Raw genomic sequence first — 12,549 nt, 5'->3', positions numbered from 1 at the left:
GTTTGTATCTGCAAGGTGTTCGTTACACATTTTCCCTGTGTGTTAACATCAGTAATTATGGCTGTCGAATTATGGCTGACTTGACTCAGTGTATTTTGCCCCGCCCCCAAACATATGATTAGACTATCAGTCGAATATCAGTCGAATATAATATACAATTCTGATTCGACTATGAAAAACCTTAGTCAGGGACACCCCCAGTATTTTCACAATATTACTATTTTACTGTATTTTAATCAAATAAATGCAGCAGTGGTGAGCATAAAAGATATATTTTAAATACATGGCCAATCTGACCCTTAAACTTTTTGAATGGTAGTGTATGTTTGAGGTATTACTTACTAGTCATGGTTCATAATGTCTAAAAATGTTCTTGGACAGGAGATACGCTCAAACTCAGGGGCATGGCCATCAGCATGGAAGAATCTAGGAACATAAACAATCTGTCATTCTGTCAATGCCAACAGTATTTATTATACAAAGCCAGGTTTATTATAAATAAACTATAGCAGAGGTGAAATGCAGAAAAAGGAAAATAATTTTATAAATATTCGTACACGTATTTACACTTGTATCATGAGGAACAATTTTTAAGCTTTAATGTTTGAAGTATTTTTCAAATATATTTTCAAAAAATATATTTCAATATATTTAACAGTGCTTCAGATATGTCATTTGTCTAATCTATTTCTTCACTAGCTACATTTATGTTAATGGCGATATATGTGGTCTGAAATAAACATGCTTCTGCTAAATTTGGACTAAATTTGATATACCAAAAGCCCAGTTTTCAACATCTATTTTGGACTAAATTTGGACTAAATCAGATTAACCATTTGATTTGATTTTTGGTCTAAAAGAAGGCCATGACGAGCTGACTTGATTTAGTTCAAATGATGTCTGGTGCTGGGTGGGGCAGCACTCAACTTTTTGCATCAGGTAGTATGGATCAGTGTTAACTGTTAATCATCAGTGACAAATTATATAAATTACGGTTCCTAATAATTATTAAACATCTTTTTACACTTAATTCACAAATTCATCGGTTTACATTGTGTAAACCTTCAACAAGTCAGTCGTCTACTTGGATTATGTTAAACAAGTACACTTTAACCACAATGAACAACGTTTTTCCCTAAGGTACTTACACTTCAAAACAGCCGTGTCGCGGTCTTCCGCCATTTTTGAATATGAAGACTCCTCTCCCGTGGCCTCATGGGCAGGGATGGATTATTGACCGGGCCGATGGGGCCAGTGCCCAGGGGCCCTTGACTACCAAGAGCCCGGAGGGGCCCTGGGCATTCATGTTGCACGATACAGTTTGGTACAAAAAACCCATAACCAATGAAAACAAATGTTTATTTATGCTTGAATATATGTGTCCTTTAGCTATACAATGCCTCTTGAACAAGGCTCTTGGTCTAGGAGGGCTCTCTGGCACTCCTGTTATTATTGGGCCCTGTAAATATGAAGGCGTCCCAATCTTTTATAAAACCAGGGCAGTAGCTGGAGTAGGACAGGCCCAGTGCAGGTTGTTGCTGTGGGCCCCCTTGAAAACGTGTAGCAATTTCCAATACATTTGCTTTTCAAGATGCACGTCTATATTTTTCTGATCCTTGACAGTAGCGCAAAGTTGATTCTGTGCTTACTTAAATTAAATTTAAATTAAATTTATGCATTTAGCAGACGCTTTTATCCAAAGCGACTTACAGTGCATTCAGGCTATCAATTTTAACCTATCATGTGTTCCCGGGGATCGAACCCCCAACCTTGCGCTTGCTAACACAATGCTCTACCACTTGAGCTATAGGATCAGATACTTGTACACTTTCAAGTCTATGTTCAAAAATGTGAGTGACAGTTAAGGGGTTAAACAAAATAACCAACTCCAATGATTTATTTCCACACAAAATATTTTGCTCCATTAATGTTGAATACAACATATATATTTTTCTGCAATTAATTGCAGTGAATAGCAAATTTTTCCCCCCGTTTAACCCGGTTTTTATACAGTCTATGCTTGAATCCTACTGTGGCAGGGCAAGCGGTCAGGTGGTTTGAGAAGGTTACCAATAAGAGAAATCCTATAGTCGACTACGCCACCCGGCATACACCGGGAAATAACAGACCTAAGCAAAGGACACAGGTTCGTTGCCAAAGGCAGGGCGAGCATGAAGATGGGCAGATATAAAACAAATCACTTTATTAACATACAATTAATAAAACACAAGGTCTCAAACATCACAAGTCTGTACCAGTAACACACAAAACAAAATACAAAGTACAATACAAAAAGGATAACAAATAAAGAGGGAGGTGGCCAACAAAGACCCCCAGATTTCTACCCCACACTCAATACCCATGACACACACTCTTGTGAAAAAAAAAAAAGAAAAAAAAAAAAAAAAACACAAACATGTTAAACACAGCACTCCATGTGGACACACAGTACAAGGTATCATGGCCAACCCCTCCCACCTAAATCCACACAAAACAGACGGACCCAGATGAGTTCCGGACAAGACAAGAGCAGAGCAGAGGTGCAGTCAATTACTTGATGTTCATTAGGCTTCAATTAAGATCACTGGAAACCCCTGGACGTGCAATCAAACCTGCTGAGCATCAAACAAAAGTTATGCATAAATTTGTTAAAAAACAAACTAAAAACTGCCCATACCTACCAAGGAAATGGTACAAAGCTGCAATACACATGGTCGCTCACCACGCAGGATTACAGCTACTTGCAGGCCAATATCTAAAAACAAACAAGTTACTAAGCCTCTATTTAACAGGCAAAAGGGGACTTCTAAAACAGGGACCAACCTGGAAACTGGCCAACAGCCAGCACACGACAGACAGGAGAATAACCCAACTGCTAGCACTCATTCAAATCACCACATGTCAAAAAGAGGCAGTACCAAGGATGATGCATCCCAAGAAACCAAACACTTCCCCGTTTTATATGCACAACACGGCACTAATTGGCTCATGAAACTTACCCAACTGACCAATCATGATCAAGCACGAGCACTGATAGGTTCACCTGTTTGGGTAATGCCAGCCAATCATACTGGGTCTATACCTCACTCTGCTACACTACTATTTGTCAGATTAAGAAAGAGATTTATTGCCATTGCACACACAAGGAATTAGATTTGGTGACAGAAAAAGCTAGTGCAGACTCTGAGACAACAACAGTACACAGATAGTAAAATTAAAAATAAAGATAAAGATATGTGAATAAGGGGCATAGAGAAAGCAACTGAGTCAGTCAACTGGTCACTTGGTGGCCACAGAATGAGTTTTTCCATTCCAATGCACTATTTTTACATTGTTTTTCTATGTAAACAAGTGCTAGACAGAGGTGTATACCCGTTGCGCTCGCGGTTTTGCAGCATCTCGCGCATGACACGGCCTTCTAAAAACTTTAAAACTATGGAAGCATATGGGTAGCATTATTCAATTTGGGATGTAATATGCAAAATGACAATGTAATATGTAAAATGGCAATGGGGGCATTTCTACATTTACATTTACATTTTCCAATACATTTGTGCAACGTTTGGTGCAAAATGAAAATGAAAATTAAATTACATAATTTTCATTTGCCATTTCCTACACCAGTTTTAGTATTCATTTTACATATTTAAAAACTGGTGTAGGGAAATGGCAAATGAAAATTATGTAATTTTAATTTTCATTTTCATTTTGCACCAAACGTTGCACAAATGTATTGGAAAATGTAAATGTAAAATGTAGAAAATGCATTGCCATTTTACATATTACATTGTCATTTTGCATATTACATCCCAAATTGAATAATGCTACCCATATGCTTCCATATAAAACGCGTCTCTAGACCTAAAAAACATTTTACCTCCATTCCACCCCTCGCTCGCGTTTTTTCAGAGCAAAAACATTCTGTGTGAATGTGTCATAAAGCATTTCCTGATTCATTTAGTTAATTTCAACATTTCTAGTGTTTTATTATTATTATTATTTTTACTATAATCAAACAATGATGTAGGCTGTTATTGTCAAATCAGGCCTCAAAAACAAATTAGTTCGTTCTGGGCAAAAATGCTAATTTTCTTCTCGTTCCGGTTCCATAGTTACCTGTTAGAACAAAAATATAAAATGCTGCTTCATTTATTCCGAAACAAAAGTATTTAAAATTGTATTTGTTTATTTTCATTTTAATTTGACAAGTTAGGGCTTAATAACGCTCCCAACAGCCAACACTGGAAACTCTACGACTTCATTTGAGAGTTGTAGAGATATTTCCTTATCATATTTACTCAAATATATTAGATATAATTGAAGTGTAATATAGTAAAATTATTTTATTTACAAATGTTTGATTTTTTATTCGTTAGACTATGCCTAAAATAGGCTAGGAAGCCTATTCATAAATAGCCTAAGTGCAGTTTATAATCTAACATTTTATTCTTCCTGTTTAACATTTATTAGACTCCAGTTTGAAATAAAAGGATGCATGTTATTAAAAAAGAGAGAAATCACAGCTTATTCTGGATTTTTACCGAATGCAGTTTCACTTTTTCAGTCTGCAGAATAGCCAAAAACAATTAACTTGCAATGTTAACGCATAGCCTATAACAAAAGAAACACTAAAAAAAGATGTTTGACAAAATCAGAAAATATAAGGATGAATGATGTTTAACAGCCTAGGGAATGCATCTCCACAGCATAGACAGTCGCCAGCGCCACCAGTCGAAAAATATTAAATATTTTTAATCAAATCTTTGTGAGGACGACTGGCTACAGCTGTTTTATTTATTTAGATCGAATGTAAACAATACCAACCCTAATAAACTTTTCCAAACGTGTACATTGCGTTAAGACTTTTTCTAACACTGCCAGTTATGAATTGTGAGGGAGAGTGCTCATTTTCTATAATGTCTCGAGTTAAAAACGAACTGAGAACTCGAATGTGCCAAGAACGTCTCAGCTTTCCGTCACTTATTGGCCATTGAGTCCGAAACCTTTAAAGAGCTCAGTTTCGATGAAGTGGTGGATGACTTCGCGAGGAGGAAGACAAGAAAGAAACTCCTGTAAGAAATTGTTTCAGTAGCCATTCTGGTTTGTCAGGGCCTGCAAAAAATGTTTGTAATTGTGTTTTTTCTTAAATTGCGTTTTTTTTTTAAATTGCAATTGCAACAAATGCCTCGTTTGTAATGGGTTTTATTTGTTTTGTCTCGTCTAGTGATGTCCAGATTGCGAACAAATCTTTCTATTGAACCAGATCTTCTCAGTGATCCGCTTGAACCAGTTCACCAAATCTATCGGAATCGTTTGAAACGGTTCGCGTCTCCAGTACACACTAATCCACAAATAACAAGTTATTCGGTATATAAATGCGCCTTACACTCGCTCTGACTCGAAATAAACCAGTATCCCGAGTTATTCAGTTACTCCTAACAGTACATTGACTGAACTGCTAAAAGAAAGCGATGATGGGATGTGCACAAGCAGAGCAGCTGGACTGAGTCTCGTGCTGCTGGGAGACACATCACAGTGTATTGAGGGGCGTAACATTTCCATCACACGCTTGAGGTATTCAGCCAATCACAACGCACTGGATAGCTGGCCAATCAGAGCACACCTTGCTTTTCAGAGAGATGAGCTTTGTAAAAATCTACGCATTACAGAAGGCGAGGCATAGAGGAGAAACAATAATGTACATTATATGGAAAATAATGTGTTTTTTAACCTTAAACCACATAAACATTTCATTACACCAAATACACAAAATAATGTTCTTTTTAGCAACATCATATGACCCCTTTAAGCAGCAAAACTGTTTCTAACATTTATAATAATGAGAAATGTTTATTGAGCAGCAAATCAGCATATTAGAATGATTTCTGAAGGATTGTGACACTGAAACTTCTTTGTAAACAACAACAGATTTATAAACGTTTCTATAGATAATGACTAATGACAAATGTTGCGTCCCAAATGCAAATTAAAGCAGCTCAAACCAAGCGCAGCACTAACAGTGAATCACAACTAAAAACAGTACTGTAACAGCAGACATGTAGCGCGTCAGACTACAGTCTATTATATTATTACAGCACAACCGTTGAGAATTTTATGCCAGCACTACCAATCTCAAATTATTACCGTCATTCATAAAAAGTCACCGGGTCGAGTAACACGTTAAAGTACTGATTCTCCTCACGTTTGGTGCTTTGAATCATTTAAACACTTTAACTGTCCTGCAGATGGGGACGCGAGCTCGTGCAGCGCTCTCAGTTCCATTCCGTCCATGATGTTTCTTTTAGCAATTTATTTAGGTAAAGATTTCAGTCATCATGCAGTAAAATTGTTGGTTAATTTTGCAAATGGCTGTTTTTCAAAATGCGTGTCTTTCATCATCAACTGTCAAAGTTAAACTCCAATAAGAATGCAAGTACAGAGGACACATGAAAATTCTCTGGTGTAAAAAGCAAACATTTGTCGTTTTTTATTTTTAAGACACAAATTTAATAAAGTGATAGAGACTTCTGCAGTAACATTCAATTTGTACACACATTCACAAATACATGGAGTAAAATACAAATATCTAAAATAAAATAAACAATGATGTAACCAAATGTTGTAAAAGTTTATAACATCTGTGAAGTAATATGTCATTTGTTGTGCTGTCCCTCTCTTTAATGCTGGGATGGTTAGCTGAGCAACAATACAACATCACAAAACAATTCTCACAAATCATATTTTCCTACCCATATAATCCCACCAAATCAATACTTTAAAGCAATAGTCTGGCAAGACCAGTCTACGCGAGAATGCAAGTCTGTTCTGTGCATTCTTATATTTGAGAAACATACAATACACCTCTATATTTTTTCTCTATATCACACTTATATTTTAGAAAAAACACATCACATGATAACATCCACAACATCAGGGCACACCTGTACAGTGGACATGGACTTGGAGCTCTGCACTTGTCCAGCTGTCCACAGTGGGGCATGCAAACAGTGCAAAATTACAACATCACCTCCATCAACTTTCTCCTCAACAGCAGAAATGAGGGCTGAGCTGCTGAAAATAACAAAAGGTAATTATTTCTTTGTAGCATCGGTTGTCACACACACTGACTAACGCTGTTTTTATGTACTGTCTATTTAGATATTTTAACTATTAATTAATTATATTAATTATATATGTCCTGTTCATCATCTTCACAGCCTCAGTTTCTCTTGACTTTCTAAACCCTTTACGGCAAAATATGCCAACGCCAAGCACATTAGCTCCAGGTAAGACAGTTAGAGTGGGACATGTGTATTCATAAATGTGTGTTCTTTACTGTTTTGACTGATTTGTAGATCAGTCCTCTCAGAAAATGTTCTGTATTTCTTCATTTTCTATTAGTTTCCTGTGGACTTCATTTTAGACCCCTAAGAATACAAGTATGCCTATATTTTATGATCATTTAGCCTTTAGCTAAGTGCCACCAAAATCACCAAGTACTTATCAAAAGTAAACAGATGTAAAAAACAAAACAAAACATACAACTAACAACCAAAGACTAAGAGACGGTTAAATGCAGGCAATGCGGTGTTTGGGCCCATCATCACTGACTGAAGCTGTACTCAGTTGTTTATGTGGATAGACATTTGTCACATGATTTAGTTTCAATTGACACCCTCAGATTATTTCCTGGTACCATCATCAGTGCCTTGGGTATTTGTTGTTATTGTTGTCTCTTTAAACAGCATCTTTCCCTCAGTCTGCTGTGAGACGGATGCAGGGACTGCTCAGTGAAATGACATGACTACAATGAACAAGCAGCTTGAAAAGATGCAGCACAACACGACCGATTTGTTGTAAATAAACTAATCTTTTTTCGAGTCATAATGTAATTAATATGTCGTGCCTAACAACGCCCTCAACTGTTATACATTCACTGTAAACCACGGCTTATTGCTTTAGAATAATATAAGTAATATGAAATAATTGTCTATAATAATCTGAAATAAGTGTTTTAATATGACATTAGTTTGTGATATTATGTGTTATTTATTGTGTATCGCTCCCTGTAACGTGCTGGGAGTGTCAAGATACTGGCATAAAGTTGGCTTGATGTTGGACATTCGATATTCGCAAAACTAGGGACCGTCTCTAAAGTTACATGCAAAACTACTATACACTTCTCTAACGTCAATAGACAACAAAAACAACTGTTAACTGTTCATCCAGGTGTCAACTAAAACCCACAACATTCATAATTATAAACATTTTTCATTATGGCATAAATTTGTATTTAAGTCCATTCGGTAGTGAAAAGTAGCAATATTTTACATTTGATTTACAGTTTATTTGAATAATTATGAAAAATATGAACGGTGTGCATTACAGCTGACACCTAGATGAACACTTTACAGTATCTTTTATGAATGGGAGTCATTCTGTTCAAATGCTACTGAGTTTCAAATTATGGCATATTTTACATTTGAGCCCATTCGGTAATGAAAAGTAGCAATTGTTTCAATATGACTTACAGTTTATTTTAATAATTATCAAAAAAATATAAAAGGTGTGCATTATAGTTGACACCTGGATGAACAGTTAACAGTTGTTTTCTCCTTGCACGCTATTGACGTTAGAGAAGTGTATAGTAGTTTCGCATGTAACTTTAGAGACGGTCCCTAGATTTGCGAATATCGAATGTCCAATCGTCAAGCCAACTTTATGCCAGTTGTCAACTATCAGTTCTCAGAAAGACACGTTCTGTGTTCTCGTGTTTCTTCTTTCAAGATCTGTCTCTCCTCGAGAACACAAGTCCGTTCTTGACGATCTTTGAACTGAGAAACATTCTTAACATAAAGTCTCGCGCAGAAAGATGAGCTCGTCACTGCGCTCGGTTACATCTACATCATTTTAAACTGCGTCACAACAACTCCCTCAAATATCCCTTAAAGTGTGAAGAGTTCAACACGAGAGCGACATTCTACAATAATACATGATATTAGAAGCTGACAACTCAACTTACCGTCAACTCTGAGATCTGAAGAGAAGGATTTTAACTCTTCAAAATACGCGTTTACTTTCGAGTTTACTTTCGGTTACAACACTCTTCTTCTTCTTCTTCTTTTCTATTAATGGTGGTTACAAACCCATTTAAAAGGTGTATTTCCGCCTCCTACTGGACTGGAGTGCGGAGCGTGACGGATATTAATGACAACAAACCTTAAACAAACAAACAAAATGATACAATTATTCTGTACACTTCATTACGTGATCTTAAATCTTATTTATTAAACCTATTGCTTTCAAATAACTTATAATTGCATAATATACTTTATACTGTGCTGGAACATTCTTTAGTATTGTCTTAATTGTTATATTTTCAATAATTCTTCTATTAATCTCATTCTTTCTCTTTCATATGCTTCACAGTTTAATAGTATATGTTCACAGTCTCTGGTAGACCACAATTATTGTAATTATGATTCATGTTTACCAATAATAAATAGTGATTGATTAAGAGCTGTGTGACCAATACAGAGTCTAGATATTATTGTGTCCTCCTTCCTACTTCCAAAGTGTTTCCTTCCATTCCCAACTTGTTTCTGAATGTTGTGTAGATGACGACCCTTGACCTCTCCATCCATCTTTTGTCATTTCCTGATCATATCTCCTCTAATTATTCTTTCATCTCTGCTTCACTAAGTGATATATGTTTACATCTATATGGGTTTGTTTTAGTGCATTCTTGAACATTCGATCAGCTTCCTCATTTCTCTCTATCCCAACATGTGCCGGCACCCACAACATTATATACTTCATCTATATTGGTCAATTTTAAACATGCTTTGTATCATATAATATGTCTTGTCTACATGTAGACTTGCCACTTAATAAACGTATTAAGACAGAATATGAGTCTGTTGTCTACACAGCAAAATTGCCAGTTAATTCAACTCTATGAGAGTTAATTTTAACATTTTACTGGTGTAAATATAATCCACACTGGCCCGAGTTAAATTAACACTTTCAAAAGTGTTAATAAAGTAACACTGACTCTAGAGTTAAACATTTCACTATTACCTATCATTAATTATTCACAAACTTTATATATGAACAATACGCTCTGTTCTAATCATACATTATAAAACAATTAAAGACTTCATTATTTTAGGTCCAGAGTAACATTCAATCATTTTAAATATTACTTACCAATCCTTTGGTGTCTAAAAATATTTGTTGCTATATCTGCATTGTGAACAAGTTCCTGGAGATAGGGAAGTGTCTGTCTCATCTTTTCAAAAATGGTTTCTTCAAGTCTTGTTTGAGCAAGAAGGTCTCCACAAGAGCATCTCCCTCGAGCTGATGTTCGAAGCTGATGTCTCTCCTGATGTTTGGAGCTCCTTGTTCAGAGCTAGACTTATTCTTTCTTTCAGCGTGACGAGAGTTGTTTCTTTGAACAGTTTTAAACACCGAGCAAGATAACCACTTCCACTTGCTGCATCATAAAAGTGCTCCTGACCATTTTACATTCATACATCTGAATCTACAGCAGGAGAAATGACCGTCACATAATGACGTGTGAACTTGAGTGATAAAGATTCCACTCATCAATCAATTCCTTCAAGTAAAAACATTTGATCATTTTATGGAACAAGTCTTAGATATCTCTTCTTGGAAAATTCAGTGATGAAACAAAGTCACAATTCCAAGCACACACTGCTCTCTCTGCTTCTGGGCTGGAATTCTCTTCCAGAAATAAATGTAGATATATGGGATGGGACAGCACGTAAGTGACAGCACATGCATACAAAAAACACTCTTACATTTATATTATAGATTTATGTCTCAGTCTGAATTATCAACAATCAGTGATGTTAAATGTGTGAATGTATCTGACCCATGCCTCTCTGTCATGTGCTCCACCAGTATGTTAACAAGCGCTCTTCTCACTTCATTTGACAAAGTTTCGCTGGCCTTGTTCTCTTCAAGGATTTCATCTCCTTGTGATTTTTCTTTTAAGGCTGCTAGCATCATCTAGCTTGAAACAATAAAAGAATAGTTTGCTCATAAATCATTCTTAGGCCTGTCACGAGAAATACTTTTTGGTGCTACATATTGTCCCAGAAATCAATTGTGATAAATGATATTACTGACTTTTTTTCATGAGTTAGTCTATACTAGCATGATTATACAAATATTACACTAATTACACGAGCATAATGTGGAAGAAATGGTTTCACAGACAAACACAGAGAACACAATGTTCAGCTTTGACTCTAACAGTATTTCACATTGTTAGAAGAGCTTTTATTTTCCTTGCATATCAATAATTTGTAAATAACTACAGGTTTGAAAACATCTTTTATTGTATTTAGGGGTTGTAAGTACAAGAGTGATGGTGATATTTCTATTTAAGCTGAACTGAGCTGAATGATGACATCACTGAATTCAATGATGAACTGTCTTTAACTTTATTTTGCATTATTGACACACTGTTTTCCTAATTAATGTTGTTCAGTTGCTTTGACACAATCTTCTTTATTTAAAGCGCTATATAAATAAAGGTGACTTGACCTACAATATGATGTGTTTTAATTCATCACCCATTAAAAAAACTCAGTGTCTGCTCTATCACAATTAATTTGTTTAATAAAAAAAAAAAACAGCAGCATTACAAGATGGATATATATAAAGATATTTAAACTTGCGCTGGCCTTACGTCCATGACAGCGACTCACTGCATAGTGGTCAGTTTTGGTGGTCTTTCCAGCTCTTTCCAAGGGGCCGCTCTATATTACATGTAGCCTATAATTACATGTGTGTATTTTCAAGTGTTTCTGTGGAGTAAAATATAATAATAATAGCGCGCTTGTACTGCAAGACATTTAAAACGAGGTGCGGATGCGATCACTAACACTTCAAATACAAAACGCTGTGTGCTGTAAAATAATGAAACCAAACAGGACACTATTTATGCCGCCTGGGTCCCTCTGACCTTAAGAACCCAAACTCCATCGCCTCACAGACATGAGAGATATATCTATAGATCATGAAATGCTTTAATAATCAAACAATTCAAAGAGAAAACATTCTCAGATTATGTAATCATATGAAACATGTATGTTAGTGCGCCTCCACCGCAGAGATTACCATCAAGCAGAAATCTGTGTGACTTGAATTTCAGTTTCATTTTTACATTTTGTTTAACATATCGTGATACGTATCGTGAACCCAGCATCGAGATCTGTACTGAATCCTGAGTGTATCGTTACACTCCTAATTGTGTTCAAAGAAAGGTGTGAATATTTGAACACTGAATAGTGAACAGACAAGACGTAAAAACCTGCAAATGATACAGTTTTACTCTGATGTTAAACTTTCAAATAATCAGCCAATCACTAAAGAGTATATGAGATGCTGGAGACGCTGCCATCGGACAATCATTTTTATGTAAACACAATGATCGATCTATCACGTCACCAAAAATGATTGAGGTCATGTTTATACATTGTGTGACAAGTCAATACAGATATCATTGTGACAGGCCGT

At 35.9% G+C, this 12,549-nt stretch overlaps 2 protein-coding genes across 2 annotated transcripts in view; both read right to left on the bottom strand.

The window, feature by feature from the left end:
- The window catches only part of LOC109056623 (protein NLRC3-like), a 33,692-nt gene extending 24,546 nt beyond the window's left edge, over positions 1-9,146 (bottom strand). Inside the window, 1 exon segment of the mRNA XM_042765457.1 lies at positions 9,023-9,146. The gene's annotated coding sequence lies outside the window, so the exon portion shown is untranslated.
- LOC109053278 (protein NLRC3-like) overlaps positions 1-12,549 on the bottom strand; it is a 426,767-nt gene that overhangs the window by 58,584 nt on the left and 355,634 nt on the right. The window lies entirely within an intron of this gene.

This window comes from Cyprinus carpio, chromosome A1 (assembly GCF_018340385.1).
Source record: "Cyprinus carpio isolate SPL01 chromosome A1, ASM1834038v1, whole genome shotgun sequence".
NCBI classification, from domain to species: Eukaryota; Metazoa; Chordata; class Actinopteri; order Cypriniformes; family Cyprinidae; genus Cyprinus; species Cyprinus carpio.
This window is presented reverse-complemented; position numbering and strand designations above follow the sequence as displayed.